We start from the raw sequence: 23645 nt of genomic DNA, 5'->3' as shown, positions 1-23645 counted from the left end.
CCCTCACTCCACCCATCCCTCCACCCTCCCTCCCTCCCTCCCTCCCTCCCTCCCTAGGAGATAGATTTAAACTTTAAAATGTGAATAACTTTAAAAATATAACACCGATTTCAATGAAACTTCTTCCATTAGCACCAAAGGGACGACGGTGAGTAAGATGGGCCTAAAATTGTCGTGCTATTGTGTACCGTTTTGGTTGTAGTTCAGGAACAAACAACCAAACAAACAAACTAGAGTTTTAGTATATAGATAAGAAACAGGTTCATGAGCATGTCATACAGCCTTTTAAAATCTGTTCTACCATTTAATAAGGTAAATGCAGTTCTCATTACTATACTCAACTCTTGATTACTCCTCATAATCCCTGGTTCCCCAAAAGCCTAAAAATCTATGTCAGTCTCGAATACACCCAGTGGCAAACCATCCCGAGCTCTCTTAGGGCAGAGAACTCCAAACAGGCAGCATCCGTGGAAACGGTTAATGTTTCAGATTTGGGAAGCTTCAGCTGGTGAAACAAGGGATCAGGGTGGAATTAATGTAGTAACATTGGTCTTTGATGGTCAGCACAGGCCTGGTGGGCTGAAGGGCCTGTTTCCACAGTGCCTCTCTCCTTGACTCTTATTACTCCTTCTGTGCTAAATATTTATCTTTCCGCAGATTCTGTCTGATCTACTGAGGTTTCCAAGCATTTTCTGGTTTTATTCCGGCCAACAGCAATTGGCCATAGTTTTGTCATTATCTCCATCATTCACATTAGCTCCGATCCCGTTCTCATGAAGAATTGCTCCTATCCATATGTCTCTCAAAACCTAATGTTCATTCACATTATGGACACAGAAAGCTGGAGTAACTTAATGGGTCAGACAGCATCTCTGGAGAAAAAAGGAAAAAGGTCATAAGTGATGCAAGCAGAATTAGGCCATTCGGCCCATCAACTCTACTCCACCATTCAATCATGGCTGATCTATCTCTCCCTTCTAAAGCCATTCTCTTGCCTTCTCCCCATAGCCCACCCGCCCCCCTGACATCAGTCTGAAGAAGGGTCTCGACCCAAAACGTCACCCATTCCTTCTCTCCCGAGATGCTGCCTGATCTGCTGAGTTACTCCAGCATTTTGTGAATTGACATCTGTACTAATCGATTCAGTCCGAAGAATGGTCTCAATCTGAAATGTCACCTATTCCTTTTCTCCAGAGATGCTGTCTGACCCGCTGAGTGACTCCGGCTTTTTGTGTCTATCTGCGGTTTAGAGAGTAGGTGCAGGAGGAGGCCATTCGGCCCTTTGAGCCAGCACCGCCATTCATTGTGATCATGGCAGACCATGGTTTAAAACGGCATCCGCTGTTCTTTCCTGAACACTGAGCATTCACATTGTGTCTGTCACCTCTTTGTTTGCAATCGCCCCAAGTAAAAAAAGAACACCCGATGGCACAAAATGTAGTTTCGTGGACAAATACATTTTATGAAAGAGGCGTTTCAACCTCATCAGTTCGGCATCACCTCCTCGGGTAATCAAAAATCAAAAATCACTTCCACAGTGAACAAAAATACCAACGCATGTATGTTTTTTTATGTATTAGCTACTGCACACCGTAAACTTTAACTCAGCTAACGTTTCCATCATGCCTTACAATTACACTTTTACAGCTATTCACAAAGAAAAGGTCAACAGAGATTTGATGGAAACTACAGTATTACACTTTGTTGGGTTCTCTGATGGCCAAGGTAGTGTGGTGCTCAGTATCAATAGCTTCCCTGATGTTAATAAGACCGCAGTCCACAATCATTCCTGCCTCATCACCATGGTTACAAGCAATCAACGTCAGTCGTTCACCCAAAACCCCAGCATTATTTCTGTGTTTCTGCAAGCTCTTGAATTATTTGAACATTGCTGCCATCTTGGAAAGCTCTTCCGACAGGGAAATATATGAGCATTTGATTGAAATTTTTAACTCAAGTATATCATACTGATTCAAACATGCTGATCAAGCAAACACTGAATGTGTGATTCCTACCAGAAGTGAGAAAGATGCCATTAACAACCCAAACTTTTAAGACAGCTAAAGTCTTGCCAATTATGCCACATGTCATTATCAACTCAAACTTTGAACACAAAACTGTGATTTTAAAAGTGATTTGTTACTCAATTGAGCAGTGAAATATAAAGTATGTGTCTGTTTAATTAAATGTTGAGATGACTATTATCCCTAGAAAAAAAAAGTAGGTCAAAAAAACAAAGTTGGAATTGTTAGGCTATTGGGTATATATAATTGGTTTTCAAAACTAGTCTGGTTTGCAGGAAGTTAAAATGTTCCCCTTCGGATGTTGGCTACGGCTGCTTCTCTGTACGCAGTTTGTACGTTCTCCACATGACCTGCGAGGGTTTTTATCCGGAAGCTCCGGTTTTCTCCCACACTCCAAAGACGTACAGGTTTGCAGGTTAATTGGCTTGGTAATATTGACCTGTTTCCGTGTTGTATCTCTGAATTAAACTTAATAAATGAGAATGCTTTATTTCTGCACTGTTTCTCTAAATTAAACTAAACTAAAGAAATGAGAATGCTTCGCTTCAAACAGGCGCAAGAATTTGTTGAGGAGCCTTATGCAAACCCAAACAACTTCCACCCTATTGGGTTTGCTAATGGCACGACCTTTCAAATTCCTGTAGTTATGATTTACGTTAATTTCACCAATCATAAGTACAATTGGTTTCATTTGGAGGACAACTGGTTGGCTCTAACTGATCTTCAACCAGAATAGAGGCTGGCCAGGGATGGATGGTACCAGATGGGGATGGGATAATGGGCAGGTGACAACTGATGCATTCTGGCCAATGCCTCCATTTGCCAGAGGAAGGATGTGTGGTGTTGGAGAGGATCCAGAGAAGGTTAATGAGAATGATCCCAAGGATGGTTGGGTTAGTGCATGATGGCACTGGGCCTGCACTCACTGGAGTTTGGAAGGAAGAGGGAGGATCTCATTGAAACCTACCAAATAATGAAAGGCCTGGATAAAGTGGATGTGGCGAGGATGTTTCCAGTAGAGAGAGTCTAGGACCAGAGGGCACAGCCTCAGAATAAAAGAACGTACTTTTAGAATGGAGAGGCGGAGTAATTTCTTGAGCCAGAGGGTGGTGATTCTGCCACAGATGACGGTGGAGGCCAAATCATTGGATATTTTTAAAGCCAAGTTTAATAGATTCTTGATGAGTCAGAGTGACAAAAGTTACTGAGAGAAGGCAGGATAATGAGATTGAGAGGGAAAAATAAATCAGCCAAGATTGAATGGCAGAACAGACTCGATAGCCTGAATGGCCTAATTCTGCTCCTGTGTTTTAAGAGCAGAATTGGATTAGAGGCAAGTCATTGCTGAAAGAACCTTCACTATTTCTTTGACAGGAATAAATTCAGATAATTCCCACATTCAACCTACGCTGACCAAGATGTATGATCATAAGGAGAAATTAGAGCTCTGTTTTGATGATCAGCCATGATCATATTGAAGTTCATATTGAAGATCATACTGAGTTGGATGATCAGCCATGATCATATTGAATGCTGGTGCAGGCTCGAAGGGCCAAATGGCCTACTCCTGCACCAATTTTCTATGTTTCTATGTTTCTATGAAAGGATGTTTAACACGAATTTGGTGTACTTGGTGTACTTGGGAATTATTGAAGAACTTAATAAGAATACATCTCAGACTGAGAATAAAGATGTGGAGGTATTGATATTCATTCTTCACGGCACAATGCAAGCACCTCCCATCTCACCTAAAACATGATTGAAATGAAATTACGACGCTTTCAAAGGTTAACATTGAGAACCTGCGCTTGTAATTAAGGCGCTACCATCGTGCTTTCTTACTGACCTTAAATAATTGTACTATAAAGGGACAATTTAAATGGGAGACGATATAATCCGTGGCAGACAACTGGCAAAAATAACCCTGTTCATTGCATCAGCCATGTTACTTCAGAGCCACCGATGCGAAAGGTAGAACTGCTAAAAACAAAAATGGAATCTAACAAATTTGTATTTTCACAGTGCATTTCAATTCAGAGCAGGTGTAAATTGGGAATAAGCGCCTCAAAACGGAATATTTGCACCTCCATTCACTTTTGCTTAGCACGTTCAGTCTGTCTTTGTATACAGATAAATTACAAATTTGATAGCTTGGCATGCAAGTATGAAATGCAACAATATTTCTGTGATAGAAAAAGGAAGTCTAACCGTGAAGTGTGGCAGGGTTGCTCACGACAAGACATGTTTTACGGATTCAAAATTCTTGCCGTGAATCTGAGGGCAAAATGCTATTGCCAATTTTGCTTATGAAAGAACACAGAATATATAGTACGGCCCTTCAGCCCACAGTGTCTGTGCCAAACGTGATATCAAGGTAAACTGAACTCCTCTTCCTACACATGATCCATATCCCTCCATTCACTGAATATCTGTGTACCTATCTAAAGACATCTCAAATGGTATCTGCCTGCATCACCACCCTGGCAGTGCGATCCAGGCTCCCGCCAGCTTCTGGGTAAATAATGTGCCCTGCTCATCGCCTTTAAGCTTAGCCCCTCTCACTTTAAAACTAATACCCTCTAATCTTTCATATATCTAATAATAATAATAATAATAATGTTTTTTATTTATGTAGCGCTTTTCATATACTCAAAGACGCTTTACAGAGATTTTGAGAACATAGGGAAATGAATAAATAGATAAATAAGTAAATAAATAAATGAACAGAGAAAGGAGACAGAAGGTGAGGTGACCTTCAGTGGTTGAAGGCAGTACTGAACAGGTGAGACTTCAGCGATGTTTTGAATGTGGTGAGTGTGGAGGAGTCTCTAACGGTTTGGGGTAGTGAGTTCCATAGGGTGGGAGCAGCGATGGAGAAAGCCCTGTCCCCCCAGGATCTGAGTTTGGTCCGGATGTGGGGGATAGGAGATTGGCAGCGGCAGAGCGGAGGGTGCAGGTGGGAGTGTGCCTGTGGAGGAGGTCGGTCAGGTAGGATGGGGCCAGGTTATGGAGGGCTTTGTAGGTTATGAGGAGGATTTTGTACTGGATTCTCTGGGGGATGGGGAGCCAGTGGAGTTTATAAAGGACGGGGGTGATATGGTCACGGATCGAGGTGTGTGTGAGTAGACGGGCAGCGGAGTTTTGAATGTATGAATAAATATTCACTGTGTGAATCAATTCTCAATCATAGTTTTATTTATTTTTATTTATTATTTATGCGTGGCATCACACAACTGTTTGCCCATACCAGGAGTGTTCCCGTCACGGTCCCTGTCAGATTCTACAAGTATCTGTGAATCCTGCTACCACACCGTACACTGTATCCATAGTTTTATATAATCCTTTCAGATTTTCCCCTCAGCCTCCAATGCTCCAGAAAGAACAATCCAAGTTTCTCCAAAATGTAGAAGCAAAGAACTGCAGATGCTGGTTTATACAAAAAAATCGGCGCAAAGTGCTGGAGTAATTCTGCGGGTCAGGCAGCATCTTTGGAGAACAAGGACAGGTGACGTCCTGGTTCAGGACAACACTTCTTCAGACCGAAGTTGCTGAGTTGCTCCAGCACGTTGTGTCTATCCAAGTTTCTCCAAACTCACCTGATAGCTAGTACTTTCTAATCCAGGCAGCATTCTGATAAACCTCTTCTGCACCCTTTCCAAAGCCTCCACATTCTTTCTGTATTAGGGCGACCAAAACTCTACACAATACTCCAAATGCAGCCGAACCAGCTCCTGTAAAGCTACAATATGACTTCCTGACTCTTATAATTACTGATTACAAACCTGCTTTAGTTAAGTTTAGAGACACAGCATGGCAACAGGCCCTTCAGCCCATTGAGCCCACACTGACCAACAAACACCCATACACAAGTTCTATCCTACGCACTAGGGACAATTTACAGAATTCAATTAACCTACAAACCTGTAAGTTTTTTTAGAGTGGGAGGAAACCAGAGCATCGGGAGAAAACCCACGTGATCACGGGGTTTAGTACAAACTCCACACAGCCAGTACCCGTGGACAGGATCAAACCTGGGTCTCTGGCACTGTGAGGCAGCAAATCTACTGCTGCTATATACTGTGCCGCCTGTCTAGGTTTTCATCAAGGTGCTTTGGTTGCGGAGACTCAGAATGTTTTTTTTATTTCTAAACAATTTTTTAATGAAGTCTGAAGAAGGATCTCGACCCCAAACCTCACCCATTCCTTCTCTCTAGAGATGCTGCCTGTCCCGCTGAGTTACTCTATTTTAAACTAGTCCATTTGAATATTTGAATACATTTTCATTGTTTTTTAAAATGTATTTGTATAACGGAAAAGTATAAAATCGGTGGCACATGGTCTTGAGCAGTGTCAGAAATCATCGCGACAGACCTGGGCCCTGAGCTGTAGGCTTTCAGAAGTTTATAGGCAATTAGGCCATTTGACCCATCGAGTCCACCCCGCGTTTAATCATGTGTAAGAAAATGACTGCAGATGCTGGTACAAATCGAAGGTATTTATTTCACAAAATGCTGGAGTAACTCAGCAGGTCAGGCAGCATCTCAGGAGAGAAGGAATGGGTGACATTTCGGGTCGAGACCCATCTTCAGACTGATGCCAGGGGGGCGGGACAAAGGAAGGATATAGGTGGAGACAGGAAGATAGAGGGAGAACTGGGAAGGGGGAGGGGAAGAGAGGGACAGAGGAACTATCTAAAGTTGGAGAAGTCAATGTTCATACCGCTGGGCTGCAAGCTGCCCAAGCGAAATATGAGGTGCTGTTCCTCCAATTTCCGGAATCATGGTCGATCTATTTTTCCCTCTCACCCCCATTTTCTGGCCTTTTCCCTGTAACCCTTGCTACCCTTACTCATCAAGAATTTGTCCATTTCTGCTTTAAAAATACCTAATGACTTGGCCTCAACAGCCATGCGTGGCAATTAATTCCATAGATTGCAATAGCCCTCTGACTAAACTTAGAAACATAGTTGCAGGAGTAGGCCATTTGGCCCTTCGAGCCAGCACCGCCATTCAATATGATCATGGCTGATCATCCAAAATCAGTACCCCTTTCCTGCTTTCTCCGCATATCCCTTGATTCCATTAGCCATAAGAGCTATATCTAAATCTAACTAAAGAAATTCCTCCTCATCTCCTTTCTAACTGTGTGTCCTTTTATTCTGAGGGTGCATCCTTTTATTCTTTATCGCATTTTAGGTTTAGGTTTATTATTGTCACATGTACCATGGTTTGTTTGGAATGCTATAAATGCGATAAAGAGATCAGATATACCATACATAAATCCAAGTCAAATCCCAGTACAATGAATTGAGCAAAGGGGAAGATACAGAATGCAAAATATAGTTCTCAGCATTGGAGCGCATCAGTTAGAAAGACAAAGTCCAATGTCCACAGGCACTACCTCGCTTGGCCTGTTAAGTGTCACTGAAGGCCCACAAAGTGGAGGCCTCCAGTTCAATGGATCTCATGCAGCCAAGAGGATTGCAAGGGCAATGAACAAGAAGGATGTTTGGTTGCGTACGATCCTGCTTCTTTAACGTGGATTTAACGTAATGCCAAATAGTTCCCACAAGTCAGCTAAAAACATGAATGGAACTAATTATTGGGAGCAGGTCCAATGTACAAGGCTGTTTTATGGATATTACCATAAGAGATCACTTTTCAAGAGAGAGTTAGATTTAGCTCTTAGGGCTAAGGGAATCAAGGGATATGGGGAAAAAGCCGTAACGGGGTACTGATTTTGGATGATCAGCCATGATCATATTGAATGGCGGGGCTGGCTCAAAGGGCCAAATTGGCCAAGTCCTGCACCTATTTTCTATGTTTCTATGTTTCTATGATAAACTTGCTATTCTGCCATTAATCACTATTGATATGAACACCAGTGACACAGAATCAAACTAGCCATGCCAACCCATAAACAAAGGTTTGACTGCGTACATAATGGAAATGTAATTACTGATAGATTGGAATGATTCCAAATGCAAAGGGTCTTTGAAAAGTCCAGACAATTGCTGCAAACATTTACTTTAAAAGGTTTTCATTGCCCAAATTTGCTGAAAATTGTATTTGGGTGTGTCAGCGAAAATTCCTGGTACTCCAATATTTTCTATTTCATGAAATGCTTTGTTTATTTACAAGTACTCTGTTCCAAGAATACCGCTGCTTTATTTGCTTAATTGCTTGCAGCCAGACTTTTACTAGGATTAACTTTGTGCAGATATGAAAAACATTTACGAGCTGAGTGAAGCACGAAATAACGTGAAAGTTAACCACTTGCCACGATGTGTGTCGTTACGATGGAAGAACAGTAGAGGGTTTGATTTCCACACTGCCGCTCCCACAGAAAGCGCAATCATTTTCCATCAGCATAATCCAGAAGTAAATGTGATCGTCTAAAATTAGCGCAGCATTGTCCAGCCCAAAAACCATGCACCTGGCAGTGGTGTCAAATCTCCTCTCTGAGACTTTCCTTTTCTCTAAATGGCAGCAGATGTGTCAATTACAGAGGGGCTCCAGGTTAACACCTCAGGCTCAATTTGAGGTGAGAGCTGGTCAGGAGGTGAGAGCTGGTCATTTGAATGATCTGTGCCCAGACTAAATTTGCATTTGCAGCATGAATACAGGCTTTGAGTACCTTTGACTACCTTTAAACTATTCAATTACTTCATCTTAGCCAACTAAAGTATCAGACTTTAGACTTCAGAGGCACAGCGCGGAAACAGGGCCTTTGGCCCACCGACTCTACACTGACCGACGATCACCTTTACACGAGTTCTATCCTGCACACTCGGGACAATTTACAGAAGCCAATTAACCTACAAAGCTGTACATATTTGGGAGGAAACTCGAGCACCCGGAGAAAACCTATGCAGTCACCGGGAGAACGGACAAACTCCCTACAGACAGCACCCATAGTCAGGATCAAGCCCGGGTCTCTGGTGCTATAAGGCAACAATTCTATCGCTGTGCCATAATTGTAATGTTTCAGAATTGCATTGGAATAGTGATTCTGAAAAGAACATCACCAGATGAATATTCTTGGCTGGGCATTATAATAACGATTCAATGGTCCAATGGTCGACTTATTGCCATGAGTCCCGAGATGCAGTGAAATGCTTGCTCTGCATTCTGTCCATCAAATCAGACCATACATGGAGGCACAGCGTTAGAGTTGCTGCCTCACAGCGCCGGAGAGGCAGATACATTCTCCCCGTGACCTGCGTGGGTTTTCTCCAAGATCTTCGATTTCCTCTCACATTCCACAGACGTACAAGTTTGTAGGTTAATTTGCTTGGTAAGTGTAAAAACTGTCCGTAGTGGGTGTAGGATAGTGTTAATGTGCGGGGATCGCTGGTCGGCGTGGACCCGGTGGGCCGAAGGGCCTGTTTCCGCGCAGTATCTCTAAACTAAACTAAACTAAACATTCGTACAATGGATCCTCTTCCGGAAGAGCACGGAGAGAGACTAGCCATGTTCCAGTGCCATCTTTCAACTTCCAAGTCTGAAAAGTTCCATCATGGTCTAAGAAGATGTGTAATTTTTTAATATTCTCTCTTTAAGGCCCTGTGTCCTGGCAGTGCTGGATCAATGTAAAGTGGAGCAATCTTATTTCCATTTTCCAAAAGGAGACATAATTTCATCGTATGTTTGCAATTAGGTTGACAAGCAGGTTCCTGATTTGTGAGGGCTGCCACTTTGTAAAGTGGTGAATGAAAGGTGCACGTTGAACTAAGAATCATTTGTAGACATTGACTCCTGAAACCCCAATGGACTTCCTCACTTGTAGGTTAATGTTGCATGAACCCAGGGGGCATTGACCCATGCCCTGGTGACTTTCTCTCATCTCCCAGATGGTTTAAGTACATTACCTTGTCTGAAGGCAACGCAGTCTTGCCATGTTGTGTTATATTGATACAGTTATACCTTTTGAGATTTTCTTTTGACCTCCAAAATGAATGCAAATGCCCTCAGGGTCCATGATGATATTGAATTATGTACCCGATTCAACTGTTGACTTTGAAATTTTACGGTTAGATCCACTAAAGAATGTGTTTTATTCAAGAGTATCTTGTGAATACCCCACCTTTTAAAGCTTTTAAAGGAAGAAATCGTGCGGCTCACTGGCGCAATGAGAGAGTTGCTGCCTTACAGCGCCAGACACCCAGGTTCGATCCTAACTATGGGTGCTGTCTGTACGGAGTTTGTATGTATGTTCTCCCTGTGACCTGCGTGGGTTTCCTCTGGGTGCTCCCACTCTCCAAAGACGTACAGGTTTGTAGGACAATTGGCTTTGGTAAAATTGTAAATTACATAAAAATACAGGAGGAGGCCATTTGGCCCTTCGAGCCAGCACCGCCATTTATTGTGATCATGGCTGATCGTCCCCAATCAATAATCCGTGCCTGCCTTCTCCCCATATCCCTTGATTCCACTAGCCCCTTGAGCTCTATCTAACTCTCTCTTAAATCCATCCAGTGATTTGGCTTCCACTGCCCTCTGTGGCAGAGAATTCGACAAATTCACAACTTTCTGGGTGAAAAAGTGATTCTCACCTCAGTTTTAAATGGCCTCCCCTTTATTCTAAGACTGTGGCCCCTGGTTCTGGACTCGCCCAACATTGGGAACATTTTTCCTGCATCTAGCTTGTCCAGCCCTTTTATAATTTTGTATGTTTCTATAAGATCCCCTCTCATCCTTCTAAACTCCAGTGAATACAAGCCTAGTCTTTTCAATCTTTCCTGATTTGTCAGTCCCGCCATCCCAGGGATCAATCGCAATCAAATTGTCCTTAGTGTGGGTAGGATAGTGCTAGTGTACGGGGATCGCTGGTCGGCGCGGACTCAGCGAGCCCAAGGGCCTGTTTCCATGCTGTATCTCTAAACTAAACTAAACTAAACTAAGTGGAATATTATTCCCCCAGATATAAATTACATCTCCATTTGCAATTCTAACTTAATATCCATTTTCTTAAATAACATCGGGAGAATAGAGGCTGTGCAGGCTTTATTGTTTCTTAAATGAGGTACGCCTACAGTTTTAATTTCTTTGCTTCATTTATTTACCTTATTACATCCCAAGAGACAGCATTTATTCTTCATCTTTGATGGGATGTGGGCATCACTGCGCTTCCATAATTACCTTTGAGAAGGTGAAGTGTTTTTTCAACTGCCTTGGTTTGCCTGGTGAATGTACTCCCACGTACTCTGAAGTAGGGCAGGGATAACAGAAAGGTACCTAATGAAAAAGTGAAAAGATGGAAGTAATGCTGTGCTTCTGCAATTAAAAACTGAAGGGCGGATCACTAGGTCTGATCCTTATTGCAGCGGGGCTTGGGTCGGCCCGTTGCGGACATTTCACCGTCCGGCGCAGCCTGGAACATGGCAACGACAACAGCCTGACCGCAGGAGAAGACGGCAGGGGAAGAGAAAAGACATTCTGGCCTTCCATCACAGTGAGGAGGGGACTGGAGGAGACTCACTGTGATGGATGTTTCTTTTTGGGGGGTTTTGTGTTGGTTGGGGTTGTGTAATTTGCTTATTTTATTGCTCTTATTGTTGGACTGTGGGTGACGAAATTTCGTCGAAAAAACTTGTTTTTTGGATGACAAATAAAGATATCTTGAATCTTGAATCTCTTATTGCATTTGAGCCAAATATAAGGATGGGTGATGAGGTTCAATGCCTGCAGATGAAAGGAATGAAGACAATGATTATGCTGAGGTGGGAAATTGGGACACACTGACTGGGAACAAACAAATTAATCACTGTGTTCTTTCTATTAAGTAGCTCAATGGTTTGTGGGAGACTGTCGAGTACATTTACTTCAGTTTAGGTTTAGGTTTAGGCCTATTATTGATACATGTGCCATGGTACAGTAAAAAACTTTGTTTTGCATGCTATCCAATCAGATCAGATAATGCTACACATAAGCCAAAGTCAAGTACAATCAAGACAAAGTCAAGTTATATAGACAGAGCAAAGGGGTAGATACAGAGTACAGACTATAGTTCTCAGCATTGTAGCGCAACAGTTTCATGGACAAAATCCAATGTCCACAGCGGGGTAGAAGTGAAACGGACAGTACCCTAGTTAATGGAAGGACCGTTCAGAAGCCTGATACAGTGAGAAGGTTATTGAGCTTGGTGGAGCGTTGCTTTCAAGCTTCTTTATCTCTTGTCCGATGGCAGCAAGGAGAAGAAGGAATGACTTGGGGTGGCACATGTCTTTGATTATGTTGACTGCGTTTCTGAGGCATTGTGCAGTGTAGATGGGCGTCACTGGTGGGGAGTGTGGTGTGTGTGATGGACTGAGCCACATCTACCACTCTCTGCAATTGGTGTGTCTTCTTGGCTGTTGCATCAATACAGTTGGCCCATGACAGACCGTTGGTAATATTAACGCCAAGGAACTTGAAGCTCTCAGCAATTTCCATTTTGGCACGATTAACTCTGATTGGGGCATGTATTCCACCATGCTCCCTGAAGCTGATAACTTGTTCTTTTGTCCTGCTGACATTGAAGGAGAGGATATTGACCCGTCACCTTCCTTTGTCCCGCCCCCCTGACATCAGTCTGAAGAAGGGTCTCGACCCGAAACGTCACCCATTCCTTCTCTCCTGAGATGCTGCCTGACCTGCTGAGTTACTCCAGCATTTTGTGAATAAATACCTTCGATTTGTACCAGCATCTGCAGTTATTTTCTTATATATATATATATATATATTGACCTGTCACCATGTTACTAAGTTCCCTATCTCCTTCCTCTACTCCGTCTCGTCATTGTTTGCGATTTGGCCCACCATTATAGTGTCATCGGCAAATGCATTGATGGAGATGGAGCCAAATCTGGCCGCACAGTTGAAAATATATAGAGAGAGTCTGGGACTCACCATGCATGTTTGCAGGGCACTAGTATTGAGAAACTTTTGTGGAGGAGGTGCCCCTGTGATTTGATTTGATTTTGAATAATTTGCTAATGTGACACTATAAATAGGCCATGACTCATCTGTATACTAAAACTGTTGTTTGTTTGTTTGTTCCTGAACTACAGCCAAAACGGTACACGATAGCGCGACAATTTCAAGCCCACCTTACTCACCGTCGTCCCTTTGGTGCTAATGGAAGAAGTTTCATTGAAATCGGTGTTATCTTTTTTAAATTATTCACATTTTAAAGTATAAATCTATCTCCTAGGGAGGGAGGGGGAGGAGGGAGGATAAGGGGGGTTGAGTGGGATGGAGTGGGGGAGGGATGGGAAGGGGGTGGGGAAGGGGAGGGGTGGGGTGGGGGAGGGTGGAGGGAGGGGCAGGGGAGGGAGAGGGAGGGGGGAGGAGGGGGAGGGGGAGGAGGGGGAGGGGGAGGAGGGAAGGGGGAGTGGGGGAGGAGAAAGTGCTGCACCAATGCAGGAGAGATTTGGGCCCAACGGGTCCACTTGGTCTAGTAGAAACATAGAAAATAGGTACAGGAGCCATTCAGCCCTTCGAGCCAGCACCACCATTCAATATAATCATATAAAAGGACCCGTTAATTCCGACTCTTTGCTTCCTGTCTGCCAACCAGTTCTCAATCCATGTCAATACCCAACCCCCAATACCATGTGCTCTAATTTTGCACACTAATCCCTTGTCTGGGACCTTGAGTTTTTTCTAGTTTCCACAGTTTTATTTCCATGCAGTTCTTCTGAAATCTGTAAATCCAACACAAGCACACCAGAAATGCAACTGGATCCTTGACTTCCTCATCAACAGAACACAACTGGTACGAATTGGCAACAACGCTTCCTCCTCTATAACCATCAGCACACGGACACGTCAAGGCAGTGTGCTCTGCTGTACTCACTCTATACCCATGACTGTGTTCCAACTCCATCTTTAAATTCGCCAACAACACTACTGTTTGACGAATTACGGGTAATAATGAGACAGAGTGTAGGAGGGAGATCAATCGACTGACCAAATGGCACCTGGACAACTATCTTGATCTCAATGTCAGTAGAACCAAGGAGATGATTGTTGCCTTCAGAAGCAAAAGGCCGAGGTTCCACAAACCTGTCTTCATTGATGAGTCGATGTGGGAGAAAGTCAACAACTTCAAGTTCCTCCTGCGCGCGCTTGTCTCTGAACATCTGTCCAATACATTGATGTAAAAAAAAACACATCAATGCCACTGCTTCCTTAGGAGATTTGATGTGTTGACAAATACTCTCTTGAACCTCGACAGGCGTATGGCAGAGAACATATTGGCTGGTGGCACCGTGGCCTGGTTTGGCAACTCGAATGCCCAGGAATTAAGGAGATTACAAAAAGCGGTGGACTCTGGTCTATCACAGGTACTGACCCCACCACCTTCGAAAGGATCCATAGGAGGCACTGCCTCAAAAAAGCAGCCAGCATCATGAATGACCCTCACCATCCCAGCCACATTTTCATTTTACTGCTGACCTCGGGAACAAGGTGTAGGAGGTCTGAAAACTGTGACGTTCAGGTTTAGGAACAGATTCATCCCAACAACCATCAGGCTATTGAACACTGCAACATCAACTAAACTCTGAACTACAAAGTGCCATGATTGCAGGAGGGACTTTAGACTTTGTTTTGCACTATTTTGGATGCTTATTTATTGAACATTTTTGTTTGTTTTTTGTGTTATCTGCTGAGTAGTGTGCCTCCAAACCTGTTGTGCTGCTGCAAGTAAGAAAATCAATGATCTGTTTCTATACATATGACAATTAAACAACTCTTGACTCGCTCGATTCTCTGAGACATTCCAGTGCAAATTCCATTTGTGCATTTTAAATGATTCTAAAGCCTTATCATATATCATATCATATATATACAGCCGGAAACAGGCCTTTTCGGCCCTCCAAGTCCGTGCCGCCCAGTGATCCCCGTACATTAACACTATCCTACACCCACTAGGGACAATTTTTTAAATTTTTTTTTTACATTTACCCAGCCAATTAACCTACATACCTGTACGTCTTTGGAGTGTGGGAGGAAACCGAAGATCTCGGAGTAAACCCACGCAGGTCACGGGGAGAACGTACAAACTCCTTACAGTGCAGCACCCGTAGTCAGGATCGAACCTGAGTCTCCGGCGCTGCATTCGCTGTAAAGCAGCAACTCTACCGCTGCGCTACCGTGCCTTCTGCTGCTTCAGCAAATATAATATTAGATGCTGGCGAAAACAAAGTGAATACCATTAGATAATGGTAACAACCAACAAAGACTACTTTAGACGTTGGTATTAATCAGCAACGATTGCACTTGGCATCGTTACCAGTCAATAGCAATCACGCTAGATACTAGTGCCATCCAAATAGATTCTGCTAGAAGCTCATGCCATTGCATTAGACACTGGTGCCAACCACCAAAAATCATGTTAGATGCTAATGCCAACCAACAAAGATTGTGCTAGAAACTGGTGCCATACACATATAATTCATTAGATAGTTGGTGCCAACCATCAAAAAGTATGCTCGAAGCTGGCGCCAACCAACAAGATTGCACTTGACGCTAGTCCACGCATGGATGATCTCTCCGGATGCCTATGCCAAAGGTGGATGGCTTGACAGGATGCTGCTGCTGCTGCTGCCGCACATGAAATTTCACACGAGATGCCTGTGCATTTAACAATGATTACTGTGTGTTGGACATTGGTACCAGCCAGCAATAATCACACGAGGTGCTCCTGCCAACCAACAGTGATGAAACTGGACAATGGTGTGTTCAACAATAATTATACCAGGTGCTACACCGAGCCAACAGGAATGGTACATGAAGCTTGTGCAACCCAACAATGATGAGGATGGATGTTGATACCAGCCAGCAATGACCATGCCAGATACTGGATCACAGAGACATCAAGCCATCCAGCAATAATAGTGCGAGTGGGCACTGATGTAAACCACCAGGAGTCACACTAAATGCTGGTGCTTGCCAACAACCAAAGGCACACTGTAATTTTCCTATCATGGTATTCATTTGCAGATCCTCCTTAAGGAGGCTTTTCTCAGCTTCATAAAGAGAGAATTAGAGGAAGCAGGCCTGATGTAAATGCACAGAAAGGCATCAGTAAGAGTTTGTCAGAGATAGGAAAAGAGAGGTAACATGAAACCCAGGAACCAGGGAAAATCTTCTCATGAAGTAAAGGACTTTAAAATATTAAGGCTCAAACATCTTTACGGTGAGGGACAAAGTTTAGAGGATACTAGACCAAGAGGACCCATTGGGCCCAAACCTCTCCTGCATTGTTGCAGCACCCTCCCCTTCTGTCCCTCCCCTCTCTCCCCCTCCCCCTCCCCCTTCCCCCCCTCCCTCCTCCCCCTCCCCATCCCCCTCCTCTCCCCCTCCCTCCACAATATCTAGAATCAATAGACAATAGACAATAGACGGTAGGTGCAGGAGTAGGCCATTCGGCCGTTTGAGCCAGCACCGCTATTCAATGTGATCATGGCTGATCATTCATACCCCGTTCCTGCCTTCTCCCCATACCCCTGACTCCGCTATCATTAAGAGCTCTATCTAGCTCTCTCTTGAAAGCATCCAGAGAATTGGCCTCCACTGCCTTCTGAGGCAGAGAATTCCACAGATTTTCAACTCTCTGACTGAAAACGTTTTTCCTCATCTCCGTTCTAAATGGCCTACTCCTTATTCTTAAACTGTGGCCCCTGGTTCTGGACTCCCCCAACATTGGGAACATGTTTCCTGCCTCTAGCGTGTCCAATCCCTTAATAATCTTATATGTTTCAATAAGATCCCCTCTCATCCTTCTAAATTCCAGTGTGTACAAGCCTAATCCCTAAATAATTTCCAATCAGGCAAGAAATGTGAGAGTTTGCCAACGATCCATGTCCACCAGAGATGCTGCCTGACCTGCTGAATTACTCCTCCATTTTCTGTTCTTTTTGTAGGTACAATCGTGCTCCACACCATAAACAGATTCACACTGCAATGTAGAGTTGCAGAGAGTTTAAAAAAAAGATGGCAACAGAGTATAATGGATGGACAGTGAAATTCTGATTGATACTGATTGGTAATGAATACATATGGACAGTTGACTGCTCGTCCTTCAGAAACTGATCAAGCATCTGACAACTGGTGCGTAAACTTTTCAAATTCCTTCAACCAGATAAACAATATGAAGTGAAAATGTTCATCTGTCTGGAATGGAGTGTTACAGGTTCATTGCTTTTTCTTCATATGGATCTTTTAACTAAAGGTTCTTTTAAGTTTTAATTCACAAAGGCGATGAATCTATGGAATGGAATGGAATACTTTATGGAATGGAATACTTTATTGTCACACGTGACAAGGCACAGTGAAATTCTTTGTCACCACATAAAGGGCGCTGACAGTCACTAAGTGCTCCCGCGGGCTCCTCCTTTATTCTCCTCCACTAACCCTCCCCCTCCCCTGCCCCGGATCCTCCATTGTTCTCCCCCCCTCCCCCTCCCCCCTCCTGGTGATCATCCCCCCTCGCCAGGTCCTCCATTGTGCTTTGTTCTCCCCCCCCCTTATGGCGGTCCCCTCACGCCGTGTCCTCCATTGTTCTTCCCCCTCCCTCACGGTGGGCCCCCCATGCCGGGTACTCCATCTAGAGCCCCCCGACTAAAGTTTTCCAAACTCCATTCAGCCTTTTTTTTCCCCTTTTAACTCATTACCCAGAGTAGGGGAATCGAGGACCAGAGGGCACAGGTCAAAGGTGAAGGGGAAAATATTTAACAGGAATCCGAGGGGTAACTTTTTTACACAGAGGGTGATGGGTGTATGGAACAAGCTGCCAGAGGAGGTAGTTGAGGCTGGGACTATCCCATCGTTTAAGATACAGGTATATGGATAGGACAGGTTTGGAGGGTTATGGACCAAGTGCAGGCAAGTGGGACTAGGGTTGCTGGGGCACTGTTGGCCGGTGTGGGCGAGTTGGGCCGAAGGGCCTGTTTCCGCACTGTATCACTCTATGACTCTATGACACCTCTGTCCCCTAATATCACCAGGCCCCACAACAATGTCCACAGAATCGTATTACCTGGCTCTCTCACCCAACATGCCAACTGTAGGGGGCACTTGCTTGCTTGTGCTGATAATACCTCTTTTCTCCATTCCCTTCACCACACCCCAATGTCATCATCGGCTCTGTGGTGCGTCCCAGCGATTGGACAATTTGGCTGGCTGTCCCCAAGAAATAGTCCATTACCAATAATCAGCTCCTGCCATTATATTTGGCAAAAAATGGAGGGAAATCCACTCAGATTACTTTAGTTTAGTTTAAAGACACAGCACGGAAACAGGCTCTTCGGTCCACCGAGTCCGGGCAGACCAGCGATCCCCGCGTACTAACACTATCCTGCATACACTGAGGACATTTTTACAATTTGATCAAGCCAATTAACCCACAAACCTGTACGTCTTTGGGGTGTGTGGGAGGAAACTGGAGCTCTGGGGGAAAACCCACGGAGGTCACGGGGAGAGCATGCAGACTCCGTGCAGCCATGGCACCCGTAGTCGGGATCGAACCTGGGTCTCTGGCGCTGTAAGGCAGCAACTCTATCGCTACGCCACCGTGCCACACACTTGTCAAAATGGCTCTCCCAAACCCCAAGTCTGCAGCAAAACACAAAGTGCTGGAGTAACTCTGCAGGTCAGGCAGCGTCTGTGGAGATACGGCAGGTGCATTTACGTGGAGCCCTATCTTCTGTGTCCACAGTTTTGACCACTGTCCAGGTGCTACCATTTCATCCTGCCTTCCCATCAATACTGAGGCCTCAGAAATGTGTACAAGTAAGAATGGCATGCTAGTTATCAATGGAAAGGATTACATTTTAGCTAAACTCTGAGACCCACTCCGCGATGGCCACATTCTCATTTCACTCCTACCGTCAGGAAGAACGTACAGGAGTTTGAAAACTGTGGTCACCAGGGTCAAGAATAACTTAGTTTAGTTTAGAGATACAGCGTGGAAACATGCGCTTTGGCCCACCGAGTCCGCGCCGACCAACGATCCTCGTGCACAAGCACTGTCCTCCACGCTGGGGACAATTTACAATCTTTTAACCAAAGCCAATTAACCTGCAAACCTGTGCGTATTTCGAGTGTGGCAGGAAACCGGAGCACCCGGGGAAAACCCACGAGGTCACGGTGAGAATGTACAAAAAACTCCGTACAGACACCACCCATAGTCAGGATCGAACCTGGGTCTCTGGCGCTGCAAGGCAGCAACTCTGCCGCAGCGCCATCGAGCCACCCCAAACTCCAACAATCATCAGGCTCTTGGTTAATTGGCTGGGTAAATGTGAAAATTGTCCCTAGTGGGTGTAGGATAGTGTTAATGTACGGGGATCGCTGGGCGGCACGGACTTGGAGGGCCGAAAAGGCCTGTTTCCGGCTGTATATATATGATATGATATGATATGATATGATATGAACACTGCAAAACAAACCGATGGACTATTACACTATGGAACCTGGGCTTCTTGCACATTGGGGATAGTAATTCATTAAACTATTTTTTGGTTTATTATATGTTATCTATTAATATTGTGTCTCGGTGTGCTGCTGCAAGTAAGAAAGTCATTGTTCCGTTGTCGAATCATGTGACAATTAAGCATTATCGACTCTTGACTACACGGTCGGCACTGTTTATATTTTATGTACGCTGGATAATATATTATATATAAATAGGAGGATTACATTTCAATGAACGGATTTCAACCAGACTCTGTAGGCAGGGTTTCTGTGTGGGCTGCTGGGTCTAAATTAATTACATTATGTTGCATAAATTGCCAATGTTATGATAACAACTGTATACCTTGATTCCAATTATGCTCAATAGATTACAAGACTATTAATCTAGGAAACTATGTAAAAGAAACAGAATGCAGGAAGCATTCTTGCCTGTAATTAATTTATTTTTTAGTTTGGTTTAGAGTTACAGAGCGGAAACAGGCGTTTCGGCCCACCGAGTCCACACCGTTCAGCGATCCCCGCACACTAGGGACAATTTACAATTTATGCCAAGCTAATTAACCTACAAATCTGTACGTCTTTGGAGTGTGGGAGAAAACTGAAGGTCTCGGAGAAAACCTACGCAGGTAGGTTCAATAGACAATAGACAATAGACAATAGGTGCAGGAGGAGGCCATTCGGCCCTTCGAGTCCGCACCGCCATTCAATGTGATCATGGCTGATCATTCTCAATCAGTACCCCGTTCCTGCCTTCTCCCCATACCCCCTGACTCCGCTATCCTTAAGAGCTCTATCTAGCTCTCTCTTGAATGCATTCAGAGAATTGGCCTCCACTGCCTTCTGAGGCAGAGAATTCCACAGATTCACAAGTCTCTGACTGAAAAAGTTTTTCCTCATCTCAGTTCTAAATGGCCTACCCCTTATTCTTAAACTCGGCCCCTTGTTCTGGACTCCCCCAACATTGGGAACATGTTTCCTGCCTCTAACGTGTCCAACCCCTTAATAATCTTATACGTTTCTATAAGATCTCCTCTCATCCTTCTAAATTCCAGTGTATACAAGCCTAGTTGCTCCAGTCTTTCAACACATGATTGTCCCGCCATTCCGGGAATTAACCTAGTAAACCTACGCTGCACGCCCTCAGAACCTAAGCACCCGTAGTCAGGATTGAACCTGGGTCTCTGGTGCACAAGGCAGTGGCTCTATTGCTACGCTACCGTGCCACATTTATCCAAATATCACCATGCAGTGTTCTCAGGCCAGCAGCAACTGCTTTGAACTTCTCCCATTCCTAATACTGCTGCTCTAATAATCTCCTAAATATGTCATCATTTTAATCAAACCGAGTCATATATCGTAAAAGAGTTTTGTAGAGCAATCTCCCAGAAAGGCAATATAGTGACGAGATCACTATATGATAGTCACGCTTTTCTGAGCCTTATACCATCACTTCAGGACTGTAATGATGCTGGGCTCTGTACATTCTGAACAGGAGGTTTAATTAGTACAGTTACACTTCAAATATTCTGAGCTGCTCATAAATCATTTTGATCTGTCTCATATGTATGGATGAGACTTCAAAGGGCAAATGTATTAGTCATCTTGCACTTTCAATTTTTTAATCGTATTCCACAACTTCAAATAATCTCGTATACAATTAGACACAGTTTATAATCTCAGACACCATCATCCCACGACCATGACGGAGCTGATTAATTGCATTTGCAGTGATCCCCTTCAGATGTAAAAACTAATTAAGGCGGATTGTGGAATGGCAACGGAGCCGGCCTTGCACGGTACTCACAACAACCCACTTTGGTGCTTTACTGACCTCAATTGTTATCAGGATGTGCCAAATAAAGATATACCCAAATATCTAGACTTCTCCTAAACTTAATGGTTTACTAAAACAAGTGGACCAGTTGGGCCCAAACCTGTCCTGCATTGGTGCAGCACCCTCTCCTCCCTCCCTCCCCCTCCCCCTCCCATCCCCTCCCTCCCTGACATCTTTGGTTTTCTCCCACACTACAAAGATGTACAGGTTTGCAGGTTAATTGGCTAGGTCTAAGTATAAATTGTCAAAAAAAGTTTGTAGGATAGTGTTAGTGTGCGGGGATTGGACTCAGTGAGCCGAAGGGCCTGTTTCCGCACTATCTCTAAATAAATCTAAAATTGTGTGTTTGTCCATTTGTATGTGGTATGTTTGTAATTATTAAGTAAAACAGTTAGACTTATATTTCTGGGCATGCTCCTGTCTAAGATGGTGGAGAAATGAGGCACCAAAAAGACCGAAGGTTCATAAAGTAAAATGTAGTTGGAGACAGTAAGGCTGGTGGTAACCAGAAGATATCAGTAACCAGATGCATTAATCTCAGCTAACTATAATGTTCTTAATACTTTGAACTTACTGGGACATTTTATGTTGGTCATCTGTCCCACTGGCGACACGACAATTCATGCAGGATTTACTTAGAATTATAGAGCGATACAGTGTGGAAACAGGCCCCTTGGCCCAACACCCACACCGGCCAACATGTCCCAGTGACACGGGTCACACCTGGCTGCATTTGGTCCATATCCCTCCAAACCTGTCCTATCCATGGAACTGTCTAACTGCTTCTTAAATGTTGGGATGGTCCCAGCCACAGCTACCTCCTCTGGCAGCACATTCCATACATCCACCACCCTTTGTGTGAAAATGTTTCCCCACAGATCCTTTTACATCTTTTCCCCTTCACCTTAAACCAAGGTCCTCTGGTCCGCGATTCACCTATTCTGGGTAAGAGACTCTGTGCAGCCACCCGATCTATTCCTCTCATGATTTTATACACTCCTTTCAGTGTGACATTCTCCATTTCCATTAAGAGTTATTAAACGTTCGGAGGTTATGAACCTTTCATCCGATTTCTTTTGATGAGTAATTAATGGTCACCATTCTGCTGTTGTGCATGACCTCACATGTTGAACTTTGAATAAATCATCAGATCCTTCCAAGTCAAATCTTGAAAGGTTTATATTTTGTATGTGCCACCTTGTTGCACCTGGATAAAATACCCTTAAGATAAATGTACAAGTGGCACTTTCTCAGAAAGCTTGTTTTGAATTGCAGAATTGTAATTGTAATGGCTGCAATGTAAGCGATGGTCATTTCATCAAAATTGGGCGCTGTCTGTACGGAGAATACACATTCTCCCTGTGACCGGTTTTCTCCGGGACCTGCCACATTCCAAAGACGTGCAGCTTTGTAGCTTAATTGACTTTTCTGTAAATTGTTCCTAGTGTGAAGGGCAGCGGTAGAGTTGCTGCCTTACAGCGAATGCAGTGCCGTAGACTCAGGTTCGATCCCAACTAGAGGTGCTGTCTGTACGGAGTTTGTACATTCTCCCCGTGACATGCGTGGGTTTTATCCGAGATCTTCGGTTTCCTCCCACACTTCAAAGACGTACAGGTTTGTCGGTTAATTGGCTTGGTAAATGTAAAATTTCTCCCTAGTGGGTGTAGGATGGTGTTAATGTGCGGGGATCGCTGGTCGGCAACGACCCGGTGGGCCGAAGGGCCTGTTTTCTTGCTGTATCTCTAATCTAAACCAAAACTAAATAAGCTAAAGATCAGTACCAGCAAACAATAAAGAAGAATATTTTCACCCAAATTAACTATCTTTTTTTTCTCTTATTATTGTTATTAAAGCCTTTCTCCTAATTTCCCCCTTAATTTACACGTTTTGTAATTGGTATATTCTTAAAACAATGATTAGCAGATAAATAATTAACCGCAGCATTAGATTTACAACTCCATCACATTTAGGATGGGCTAGAGGGATTAGGTTGGATGGGGCATCTTGGTTAGCATAGATGAGTTGGGCTGAAGGGACTCCATCTATGCTGTATAACTCTATGACTCGATGACTTATCATTGACAGGTTCAAAATGGTGGCTGGGTCAGATTACACCTTGAAATGGCTGAATAATCTTCATTTCCACATGTTGTGAATTAAGAACAAGTTCCCTTTGCCTCTGGTCCTTATGACTGTAAATAAATGGTGTAGCTTATTCAAGATGTATTCAAGAGAGAGTTAGATATAGCTGTTAGGGCTAACGGAATCAAGGGATATGGGGAGAAAGCAAGAATGGGGTACTGATTTTGGATGATCAGCCTTGAT

This window comes from Rhinoraja longicauda, chromosome 10 (genome assembly GCF_053455715.1).
Source record: "Rhinoraja longicauda isolate Sanriku21f chromosome 10, sRhiLon1.1, whole genome shotgun sequence".
NCBI lineage: Eukaryota > Metazoa > Chordata > Chondrichthyes > Rajiformes > Arhynchobatidae > Rhinoraja > Rhinoraja longicauda.
The sequence above is the reverse complement of the archived record's forward strand: the minus strand, read 5'-3'. Positions refer to the sequence as shown.